Raw genomic sequence first — 12,541 nt, forward strand, 5'->3', positions numbered from 1 at the left:
GAATTTTATCTAAAGAAAAAGTCATATTCCAAACGTTAAGAATGATGATGCTAATACCAGTTCTAATATCAATAAAATCAACAAGCATAAATTGGTTGACGTCAAGGATTCGGAGAAGGTTAGCAAGAAAGAGACTTAGCTCCCCTCTCTATGAATTTAAAGCAGTTTTTATGATTTTTACGTTTTAAACATTGGATTTTTTGAATATTTCAGTTTGTTTGACGTGGTTGTTTGATCTTTATATGTTTTTTTATATATATGAATAAATCTATCATTTTTAACCAATATTTTTTCCCTTTCAACTTAATCAACTTATCATTTGTCGTGTAAGGATTTCATTACAATGATCAGAGTACTAAGTTTGACATTAATCGATGAGTCTTAATAAAAGAAAAAAACAAAATACATACAATTTCCTAAAACACGTTGTTTATAATATGTTTATGAATTTTATTAGTTGAAAATTCAACTAAAAGAATAATATAATATAATTTAAAAACAAACAATATAATATTTTGTATGGATTTACGAAACATTTTTTAACTGAGATCTCATTAAGAATTAAAAGGTTATTAGCTTTACACGAAAACTATGAATGCACATGGAGACAAAGTTAGGATACTGATGAAAAGGAACAACTAAATTATTGTGGAAAGGGAAAGAAGATACTAATGAGTTTGAAAATATTGTTTATGTACCTTTTATTATTGAAAACTAAATTTTCCTAACCCGGAATGTTCCCGGGTGATTTTACATGGGCAATAACCATACCGCTAAACCGGTAGAATATTTGCAACTGGTTTTTAGTACATTTAATTAAGATCCGAATGTGCTAGAATTAATGATTGGATGTGTACTGATATTATGCTTGGATTTCTATTAAAAAATTAGTAGTTACTTTTTTCGTACTTTGTAAATATTTACTTTTATGGGTAGATTTAATTCTTTTTGTTATTTAAAAAAAATCAATAGGAAAACGAGGGTCTCATAATCAGCACTCATCGAACTCAAAGGTTTGACATAGAAGATTTGGGATCATAAGCTATGGTATGAATTTCTGCTATTTTTTTATACTGTGGAAATTGTGTGAAATAGGGAGGTGGAGTTAGTTAATATTTTTAGGTGGCACCACATTGGATATTTAACCTTGGCATCTGGGCCAGATACTGCTACAGTGTGGATGCCACATTACTTGAATAACTTGATTACTTCGTTTGTTCGATAGGCTTAGACTTGGAGAACCATGTGACAGGATAATGGATTTGGTGACCACTTAATTTAGAGAAAAGGCTATTTTTTTAATTAACATTTCTTAGTTTTTTTTTTAGTTTAACTTGTGACATTGGGCTATGAAAAAAAAATTAAAGATACAACACGATTTGCAGCCATGGTATGATTAAATTTAAAGAAAGAATGTTATTTAACTACTTTATTTAGTTTATATATTTTTTGTAACAATTTATTCACATTATGTTTTTATTCATGATTCGTTTCAATAAATTTCAGTTTTTATTGCCTTTTTAGCTTGGTTTCTGTTCTATTTGATCTATCAACTATTTCTCCATCAAATCAACACTGTTGAATAATATAATTTTATTGTAAGACCACCCGTGCACCTATATATTTATAATTTTTTAGTTCAGTATAATCTTTATACGTTTATATCGAAAAGTTTTTTTATTACAAAGTTCATCTCAATGTCATTAGATATTATATGTTTGATCAATTGTATGTTGCCTTATCAAGGATGAAAACAAGAGATGGGGTCAAACTACTCATACTTGACAACAACGGAAAACCTACAGATAAAACAACTAATGTGGTGTATAAAGAGATTTTCAACGAATTGTGATATCTGCATATTCATGGTTAATAAAAAGTTTTTACATGATCCGTTTCAACACGTGTATTTATTCATAACATTTTATGTAAACAACGATGATGATGAGATATTATCTTTAATCAACCCGTGTAACACACGGGTTCTTAGGCTAGTATATAGCATAATCAAATCATTGTTTTTGTAATTGGTTTTAATAACACAATGGTTGAGCTTCCTTTTCATTTGATACTTTTCCAGATTTTAATAAGGATCGATACGAAATCAATACATCGATTCAAGTTGGTCTCTAAACAATGGCGTGATGGTTTATCATCACGTGAATTTGCTTTTAAACGTGGTTGTTATGTTGAAGATTATCTTGTAATGTTTATTGTGTTATATTATTTACAGTACCAACAATGACTTATTTTACCAACTTTCATTATGCAATAAACTCACATGTTTGAAATCTATTTTTTTTAGGAAATGCTCCAAGACCAAGGTTTGTTCATTTCTTCGTCTGTTTTGATGGAGTTGTGGCCGCGTGAACTCATTGAACTTTATGGACTTCATGATCAACATGCAAGTGAAGAAAACGTAAACGTTATAGAGGAAATGGTGGTTATTGAAAATGGTGAACGTACTATTTATCAAGTATATGATGATGACAATTAGCAATTTTCCATTGTTAAAATAAGATGTTTTTGGGTTAATGGAAAATCTTATTATGGTTCTTACTATTAGATATTTTGGTTTTATTCAACTTATGGACATTTCTTAAAATCTTTTATCAAATATATTGCTTAATTATAGAATTATAAAATCTAATCTTTTTAGAGTAACAAATAACTTTCATTAGAAACTTACGCAATCATAATTAGTATCAATTAATTATGTACTTATATTTTGTGCTAGAATTTAGCAACAATTTGCCTAATTTGTCTATCGACTTTCTATAAATGATCGAAGAATTGTGTATAACTTTGTGTCATCAATCATTTTCTTTATTCAATTTTTTAGTGGCATTTTCCTGTTCACTTTAGTTTTGTGTTTTTGCTTGTCATTCCTTCTAACAAGTAAGTTTGCATCCATTTACCGTTTCTTTGTCTAAAATAATTTACTTTGAAACTCAATCCTTCTGCTTAGTATTATCCATCAGGTATGTTTACCACTCTTATTATCTTATCTGCTAAACGAATAGACAATGGTTTATTACATGTTATTTTTTTAAATTCAATGTTTTCGTTAGTTTGATGCAACACAGAAACAGGATGATTAACATTCATATATATTCTTATATATTGTTCTACTAACCGATAATAGTTTGGCTTTACATCTACATGTTACATAATCATGTAGCAAAAAAAACTAACAGCATTGTCTTCATAACCAATTATATGGTTACCCCCAAAAACCCTTATCATTAACAATCCATAAGCCAACAAAATATAACACTACTACCATCCTTTCACATATTACTATTTTCGATCCACACTTTTTAACTCGAGCACGTGTGTAGACGTAACAAAGTTGAAGTGTAGAATGTCACCATTCTTCAAACTGTTTGCAGACATAAATTTATCCCACTTCACCATTTTGTAACGCGGTTTGCCACCATTTTGTTCTGTTTCCACTTCATTAGACATGATTTTTCCTTCCAAAGTCTGAATCTTCAATTCATGAAGTTCTTCTGTAAGACCTGATCTCCTTGCAACCTCAACAGGAAGTCGCTACATAAAATATGTTACATGTCATTAATATAATTTACCTTATTAACTACTTACATTATGTTATACATTATATTTTAAATTTTCATGCCAATCTGTTTTCTCCTTTTCGAGTAAACTCATAATTTTCAGTATCAACTTCAGCCTTTGATGGAATTCCACTACCAAGCTTCCTTTTATTTTCTTTTCCAATTTTTGATACCTTCTCATTGTAGTTTATACTCTGTCAATTTAAATATTTTTATTAATGAAATTCATTAAATTCTTGTGAAAGATGTTATTCAACAATAACTGATAAGTGTATAATACATGTGATTAAAATAAAGTTTACCTCTCTTTTGATTGATGATCCGCGATAGTTTGGAACTTTTGGTGTCACCACTTCTGGAGTTTTGTCAACCTCCTTTCCTTTTTTTGATGTTGATTCAATCACCTTTACAAAAAAAATGTGTTTTTTGTAAATCTTTTAAATATATAATGTTAGGGATCAAAAGTATAAATATTTAATTTACACTAACCATATGTAAAGCTGTGATAATGTATACTAAATGTTTATTACCTCATCTTTGACGTTAACCTCAGAAGTAGAAGCATTAATTTTAGGTGATGTAAATTGGTCACAATCTAGAATGCCTTGTGTCCTATTCAACATCTGCTAATTTTCAATTCCAAAGATGTTATCCTCATATTTAATGAATGTTCAATTTCATTTCTATACCAAACTAATGCAACAATAGTATAGTATTTCATTAATCAATATTTTATCATATACTTGATGCAAATTATAATCCAGTACCTCATTCATCACTAAATCTCCACTTGTATCCCTTTCACTTTCAGATTCACTAAACTTCTGCTGGACAAAAAAAAATTAAAATATAAGCAATATGAATTATGTGATATATGTTGTGTGTAAGAAAAAAATACTTACATAGCAAACACTTTCTTGGAATGTTCTTTTAGATATTATTTCACAAAAATCATTATCTTCGGATTTTTCGTGAAAACCCAATTCAACTTCAATTCCATTCCTGAATACCCTCAATTGAAACACAAAATTATCAATCTTTTCAAAGATCATTGTGTCACCCTCCATAATTTCCAACCTCTCACACAGTTTCGGCCATCCGTCCGTAAAAACATAGGTAACATGAATCTTGGATGCCATCACATCCCAGTACTTACCAGCTGCATATAGTTGGTAAATGTCGTTTACCTCGTGATTTTTGAAAAATATGGTAACAAACTCACTTGGAATTACCTGCAAGTTATTAAAGTAAGTATATAAATATTACTATTAACATAGCTATTTCAAATCAATTATTTATAGAGTTTGAATAACTATTAATTATTAAATAGTATGCTTACCGTAAGAACCAACTTTGCGAAGTTGTTCATTGTTATGAATGATTCACCACACACATTCTTTAAGAAAGGATAAACCTCCAACTCTTTATCCCCTAAGCTTCTAAACAGCAGCCAAGTGTTTTTTAACAAATTAAGACTGTTAACAACAGCCCTCCAACCATCTGTTAACACTGGTAGCTTATTCATGTGTCTAAGTCTTACAGTCCAATGTCTACCGTCTTGATGGTGAACCTCTATGTTCATGTCTTGCCAATCTTTTCCCCATTTTTTGATCACAAATTCAACAGGTACCAGCTGGATTAACAGGTACATGAAACATAAAAAATAGGCTTATGTCAATATTACATATTTCATACGATGTTTAGATCCATCAAATTAGAGATGAAAGTACACATACCAATGATAGATCTTTAGGTTCTTCCATCAGTTGAACAAATGATAATACCATCTTTTAAACTGCAATGTAGTGATATATTTATATTTTTTCTTAATTTTTATGGTTTGATTTGGAATTATAAAGCTACTTTAAAACATGAAGAACATATAAAAGACAATTATTCCAAATAAATATCATTTTCTGACTAAAAATCATTCTTGACAATATTATGAACATTTAATAATTAAACAGTACTTACTTATAAAGCTAAGTATTTTCCTATTAAGTTATCCGACCCCTAAATGTATTTTGTATGTTAATCTCATATTCGGTTACCTAATTTTGTACAAAATTAATAACTTAAAACAGAGTCAATGTTATTTAAACATGTATTCAATCCTATTCTTAGTTAGATAGTTTAAAATTTATAGCAACCCACTAAATCAATGATATTCAAAACATGCAACCTATAAATGTCACACCCCCAAAATCCACCTGCGGATAACACCCGCTTCGGGGGCGTGACTGACCAGGATACAGCCACCAATTATACCGAATACTTAAGTTGATAACAAAAGTAATACTTACTATTCATAAGCTTAGCAAATATTAAGTTCAGAGTTTAAAGTTTTAAGTTCCAAAAATAGTATTAAGTAGCGGAAGCATAAATAAAGTAGTAGTTAAACAAGTCCATGGTCCAAAATAAGGTAACACCCAACACAAGGGTGAACAGACACTACACGTTCCCAAACAGCAAGCTCCTTCGTCACGGGTTACCTGCAAAGCATGCAGTAAGGGGTCAACAATAATGCTGAGTGAGTTCACTAGTTGTCCAGTTTTAATTACCAAAAACTTTGTTTCACCGGTTAAATTATCCGTTTATACATGCCCTGGGGAGCTACCCCAAAAGTTAGCGACTAAACTGTTTTTTCCAATACCGAACACTAGGTAACCGTTGCGTATCCGCAGGATGCCCCGATGTCAATGTTCTATCATCATTGACGGATTTCTGAGTACATTAGTTCACGACCGATCCCAAACCAGGGCACGGTGTGAGGCTGGTAAACACCTAAATAGCGCTATCAACTAATAACCCGTTCGCCTAACCCGGCGACTAATCGGTATTTGTAGTAGGGACTTGAGTGATAGAGTTTCGTTTAGTGCCGTTAGTTGCAATCCGTATAAACAGTAATTAACCAAAAGGTTTCCCAATACCCGGGAAGGAAAAGTAAGTTTTGTTCCCAATAACTAGGGAAAGTATGTAAATGGTATCCCCTTTTACCAGGGGATAGAGTTGTTAGTCTCGTGTCCCAAACCACCGGGACGCATGCTTTTAAGTTGTGAACTCACCTTGGGTTGCTCGGTAGGTTTAGGTTACATGTCAATCACGTTGGTCACCACGTCCTAACATGGTTACCGGTATAGGTCAGGTTCGGTGTACAAGCATTCACGTAAAACACATATAGGCACGTAACTAATACGTATCAAGCATATAAGTAAACAGTGGGTTACTGGGCCGGCCTAAGTAATTAAGCAGTCAACAGCAACACATAATCCAGTCAACAGATAGTCCAAGTTAAACACATATGGGCCCAGTAACCAAAATGAACAGCCCACTCGCAACCAGCTGGTCTCGAGTCGCAACCAGGTGGTTTCGGCTTGTCACGCTGTGGTTGCGAGTCGTAACCGTGGTCTCGAGTCATCATGCTGTGGTTGCGAGTCGCAACCGACGTAGTCTCGAGTCGCAATCACGTGGTTTCGACTTGTCATGCTTTGGTTGCGAGTCGCAACGGTGTGGTTTCGAGTCGGAATGCTGTGGTTGCGAGTCGTAATGCCGTCGTTGCGAGTCGTAATCTGTCACTTTCATGTACACGTGATGATGCAGATATGACAGTCCAAATTGTACCAAGAATTCAGGCCCATTTTAGGAAACAACCAATAATATTTCACTAACACTTTGCCTAATCTGAATGCTAGTAAAGATAGATCAAACTTTGCCATTTTTAAAACCTTCAAACCATATTCAAACAAGTTCTTCTTATGTTCATAGTTTTCTAGGGTTTTCATGCCAACATAAACACATATTTATGAACCGAAAATCACATATTTTGACAAGATCATGATGCTAAACAAGAAAACATACATTATATAGCCGAAAATCTTATGCTAAACATCATCATTCTTGCAAGAAACAAGGAAGCATAGTGTAGTTGGCTATGAACACTTGTAAACTACCAATATCATGTCATTTTAGTCATGTTAACACATATCCTCAAACTTTACAAAACAACCTAGTAATCATGCATAAACTACTAACCAAACATTTTTCTAGTTCATACAATATACTTAAATCTTATACACATAGTAACAACACTAACCGGTTGTGAAGAAGGAGGATGAGCCGAAAGAAAGGAAGAAAATGAGAGAAGATGAAGTGTCCGAGTGATGGTCTTGACCGAGTGTCTTGTCCGATATCCTTGCTTGAACCGAGATCAAGGAGAAGGAAAGTGGTGTTTGTAGAGGGTTTCTAGTGAGAGAGATTAGAAGAAGTGTTGGTGTGTAAAATGAAGCAAGTGGGGAAAAGGGTGGGATTTATACAAGGGGTCACGAGTTGGGCTTGGGGGTTTCGGCCCAACCGGTTTCGGCTCACTAGGCCCACTCGAGACCGAGTGGCCCACTCGCAACCGCCCGGTTGCGAGTCATGGTCTCGGGTCATGGTCTCGACTCTTATATATACATATAATACATACATACATCACATGTCATGCACAAATCACGTTTCCATTTAAATATATATATATACACACAAAATATTACAAGGTGATCGTTCGGAAAAACCTCGAGTGTCACATTATCCCCAAGTTTTAAGAACTTTCGTCCCGAAAGTTGAAGCAGCCACTGCCAAGCTAGCGTGTTTTAACGGGGTGTCACATCATCCCCCCGTTAGTTTGGAATTTCGTCCCGAAATTCGGTTGTAGCTTCAGTGCTGGGGTTTTCGTTTGGGAACAACTGGGGATACTTGGACTTCATCTGGTCCTCCCGCTCCCAGGTAAACTCTGGGCCGCGCCGTGAGTTCCAACGAACTCGCACAAGGGGTATCTGGCTACGTTTGAGGGTTTTGATCTCTCGATCCGTGATCTCAATCGGTTCCTCAGTAAAGTGTAGCTGTTCATCAATCGTCAGTTCCTTAAAAGGAATTACAAGTGTTTCATCCGACAAACACTTCTTCAGGTTAGATATGTGAAAAACGTTGTGTACTGCACTCAGCTCTGCAGGTAGGTTCAATCTATAAGCAACCTTACCGATTTTCTCGGTAATTTCGAATGGTCCAACATACCGTGGATTCAGTTTACCTCGTTTACCGAAACGAACCACACCCTTCCAGGGTGAGACTTTAAGTAGAACCCGGTCCCCGACCTGGAATTCTAGTGGTTTCCTACGCTTATCAGCGTAGCTTTTCTGACGGTCACGAGCTGCCGCCATGCGTTGCCTGATCTGGGAAATCTTTTCCGTTGTGTCTACCACTAGTTCTGGGCCTGTGAGCTGACTGTCACCTATTTCCGCCCAGCACAGAGGTGATCGGCATTTACGACCGTACAATGCCTCAAAAGGTGCCGCCTGAATGCTAGTGTGGTAGCTGTTGTTGTAGGAGAATTCCACCAACGGTAGATGCTTCTCCCAGTTCTTGCCAAAATCGATCACACATGCTCTAAGCATGTCTTCCAGGGTTTGGATGGTGCGTTCAGACTGCCCATCCGTTTGCGGGTGATAAGCGGTGCTCATGTCCAAACGTGAGCCAAAGGATTTGTGCATAGCTTGCCACAACTCGGAAGTAAAACGAGCGTCTCGGTCGGAAATAATAGAAGTTGGCACCCCGTGCCTGGAGACTACTTCCTTTAAATAGATTTCTGCCAAGGTTGAGAACTTGTCTGTTTCCTTAATGGCCAGAAAGTGTGCAGACTTAGTCAATCGATCTACTATCACCCAAATAGTATCATTCCCGCGTTGAGATCTAGGTAGCCCTGTAACAAAATCCATGGAAATTTGCTCCCATTTCCATTTCGGGATTTCGGGTTGCTGTAGTAGGCCTGCTGGTTTCTGATACTCGATCTTGACTCTTGCGCAGGTCAAACATTTACCAACATAGGCTGCTATGTGGGCTTTCATGCCAGGCCACCAGTATGTGGTCCTTAAGTCGTGGTACATCTTATCTGAACCAGGATGTACTGAATAACGGGACTTATGGGCTTCGTCCATCACAAGCTCTCGTAAATCTCCGTAAAGTGGGACCCAAATGCGCCCTGCCACATAGTAGGCGCCGTCTTCTTTCTGTTCTAGTTGATGTCTCGATCCTCGCAGGGACTCGGCCCTGATGTTTTCCGGTTTCAGAGCTTCAATCTGAGCATTTCGGATCTGGGTAGGGAGACTAGACTGGATGGTAAGTTGTAACGCTCGCACGCGCTTTGGTACAGTGTCTTTCCGGCTGAGGGCGTCTGCCACAACATTGGCCTTGCCCGGATGGTACTTGATGGCGCATTCGTAATCATTCAGAAGTTCAACCCATCGACGTTGTCGCATGTTTAACTCCTTCTGCTTAAAGATATGCTCGAGACTCCTGTGATCGGTGTAAATGGTGCACTTGGTACCGTACAGGTAATGTCTCCATATCTTAAGCGCAAATATCACCGCTCCCAGTTCCAAGTCGTGTGTTGTGTAATTCCTTTCATGTGTCTTAAGTTGCCGAGAGGCGTAAGCAATAACTTTCTCGCGTTGCATCAACACGCAACCGAGCCCATGAATAGACGCATCGCAGTAGACCACAAAGTCGTCAGTGCCTTCAGGTAACGAGAGAATAGGAGCACTGCAGAGGTTATCCTTAAGCCTCTGAAAAGCAGATTCCTGTGCTTCATTCCACTTGTAGGTGACGCCCTTCTGAGTGAGCGTAGTGAGGGGTTGTGCAATCTTTGAGAATCCCTGAATGAATCTGCGGTAGTAACCTGCCAATCCCAAAAATTGGCGAACTTCAGTCGGAGTCTTAGGGGTAGGCCAATTCTTTATAGAGTCGATCTTAGCTGGGTCGACGTGGATTCCATCCTTGTTAACCACGTGCCCAAGGAAATGGACTTCTCGAAGCCAGAAGTCGCATTTCGAGAACTTGGCATACAGTTGCTCATTGCGAAGGAGTTCGAGGATAAGGCGTAGGTGCTGTTCATGCTCTTCCTGACTTTTCGAGTAGATCAGGATGTCGTCTATAAACACAATCACGAACTTGTCGAGGTAGGGTTTGCATACCCGGTTCATGAGGTCCATGAACACTGCAGGGGCGTTGGTCATTCCAAAGGGCATAACGAGGAATTCATAATGACCATACCGAGTTCTGAATGCAGTTTTGGAAATATCTTCATTACGGACCCTTAACTGATGGTAGCCTGATCGCAAGTCAATCTTAGAATAGTAGCTCGATCCTTGCAGTTGATCAAACAAATCGTCGATTCGCGGGAGAGGGTAACGATTCTTGATGGTAACCTTGTTCAACTCACGGTAGTCAATACACATTCGGAACGTGCCATCCTTCTTCTTAACGAAGAGTACCGGTGCTCCCCAGGGTGACGAACTAGGACGGATAAACCCTTTATCCAATAGTTCCTGTAGTTGTGCCGAGAGTTCCTTCAATTCTGCGGGGGCTAATCGATAAGGTGCACGAGCTATAGGCGCTGCTCCGGGAGCTAGCTCGATTTGGAATTCGACCTGACGATGGGGAGGGAGTCCAGGTAATTCCTCAGGAAATACCTCGGGGTAGTCACGCACTACTGGAAAGTCTTCAATCCTCTTTTCCTTTTCCTGCGTGTTGGTAACAAGTGCTAAGATAGCGGTGTGCCCTTTTCGTAAACACTTCTGGGCCTTCAAGAAAGAAATAACGCCGGAGATTTCTCCACTTTTGCCACCTCGTACAATGAGAGGTTTGCTAGAACGGCGAGGAATACGAACTGCTTTCTCTTGACAGAGGATCTCAGCGCGATGCTTGGATAACCAATCCATACCAATAACGACGTCGAAGCTTCCGAGAGTAACAGGGAAAAGATCGATACTAAATGTCTGACCAGACAACTCTAGTTTGCAGCCTTTGACAACATGCGAGGCCTCGATGTTTCTACCATTAGCTAACTCGACGATATGAGGAGAACTTAGTAACGAAAGCGGACGCTTAAGCTTCTTACTAATACGTAAGGATACATAACTAGCATCGGCACCGGAATCAAATAACACAGAAACATAACGATCATCGAGTAGGAACTTACCCGCCACGACATTGGGGTCATTCCTTGCTTCTCCAGCTCCAATCACGAAAGCTCTTCCTCTAGCACCATTCCCAGCATTGTTGTTCTGATTGTTGTTCCCAGCTCCCTGATTATTGTTGCGGTTCTGATTCAGTTCAGGGCAATCCTTCTTAAAGTGCCCCTCAGCTCCACACTTAAAACATGCCCGGTTGTTTCCCTGCTGCTGTTGCTGTTGGGGTTGTTGCTGATTCTGTCTAGCTGGGAACTGACTTCGACAATCCTTGGCGTCGTGCCCCATCTTGTGGCATCGCTGACACTGGCCCTTGTTACATGCCCCATTGTGGTGCTTGTTACACTTGTTGCACTTAGGGTAGCTTCCCCGGTAGCCACCCTGTTGCTGAGTGCCCTTGTTGTTTTCAGTTTTCCTTTGCTGAGCTGGGGCCTGAGTGGGGTTAATATCCTTGCTTTGACTTCCTTCCCACTTACGCTTGCTGTCACTAGAAGTTCCGACAGTAGCACTGATCCTTTTGGGCAACCTGCCCTCTTCTACGGCCTGATCAGTAAGTTTGTGAGCAAGTCGAACGATCGGCTGAATGGTAGTGTGGTTGGCTGAAGTGACATGGCTTCGAATTTCTGGAGCCAAACCCTTGATGTACAGTTCAATCCTTCGGTACATTGGTCGAGACATGTTTGGGCAAAGAGCAGCATAATCATTGGACAACTTGGTGTAAGTTTCAATTTCCGACCCAACCATCTTGAGTTCATAGTACTCATTCTCAAGTTTGTGGATGTCATCCCGGTGACAGTATTCATCCTTAATCATATCCTTGAAATCCTCCCACGCAGTAGCATTTGCAGTTTCCAACCCAAACATCTGAATTTGCGCCTTCCACCAAGAAAGCGCGCTTCCTTCAAGCGTAGCAGTAGCAAACTTCACCCAGTTCGCAGGGGGACACTCACAAACAGCAAA

This window comes from Helianthus annuus, chromosome 15 (genome assembly GCF_002127325.2).
Source record: "Helianthus annuus cultivar XRQ/B chromosome 15, HanXRQr2.0-SUNRISE, whole genome shotgun sequence".
Lineage (NCBI taxonomy): Eukaryota > Viridiplantae > Streptophyta > Magnoliopsida > Asterales > Asteraceae > Helianthus > Helianthus annuus.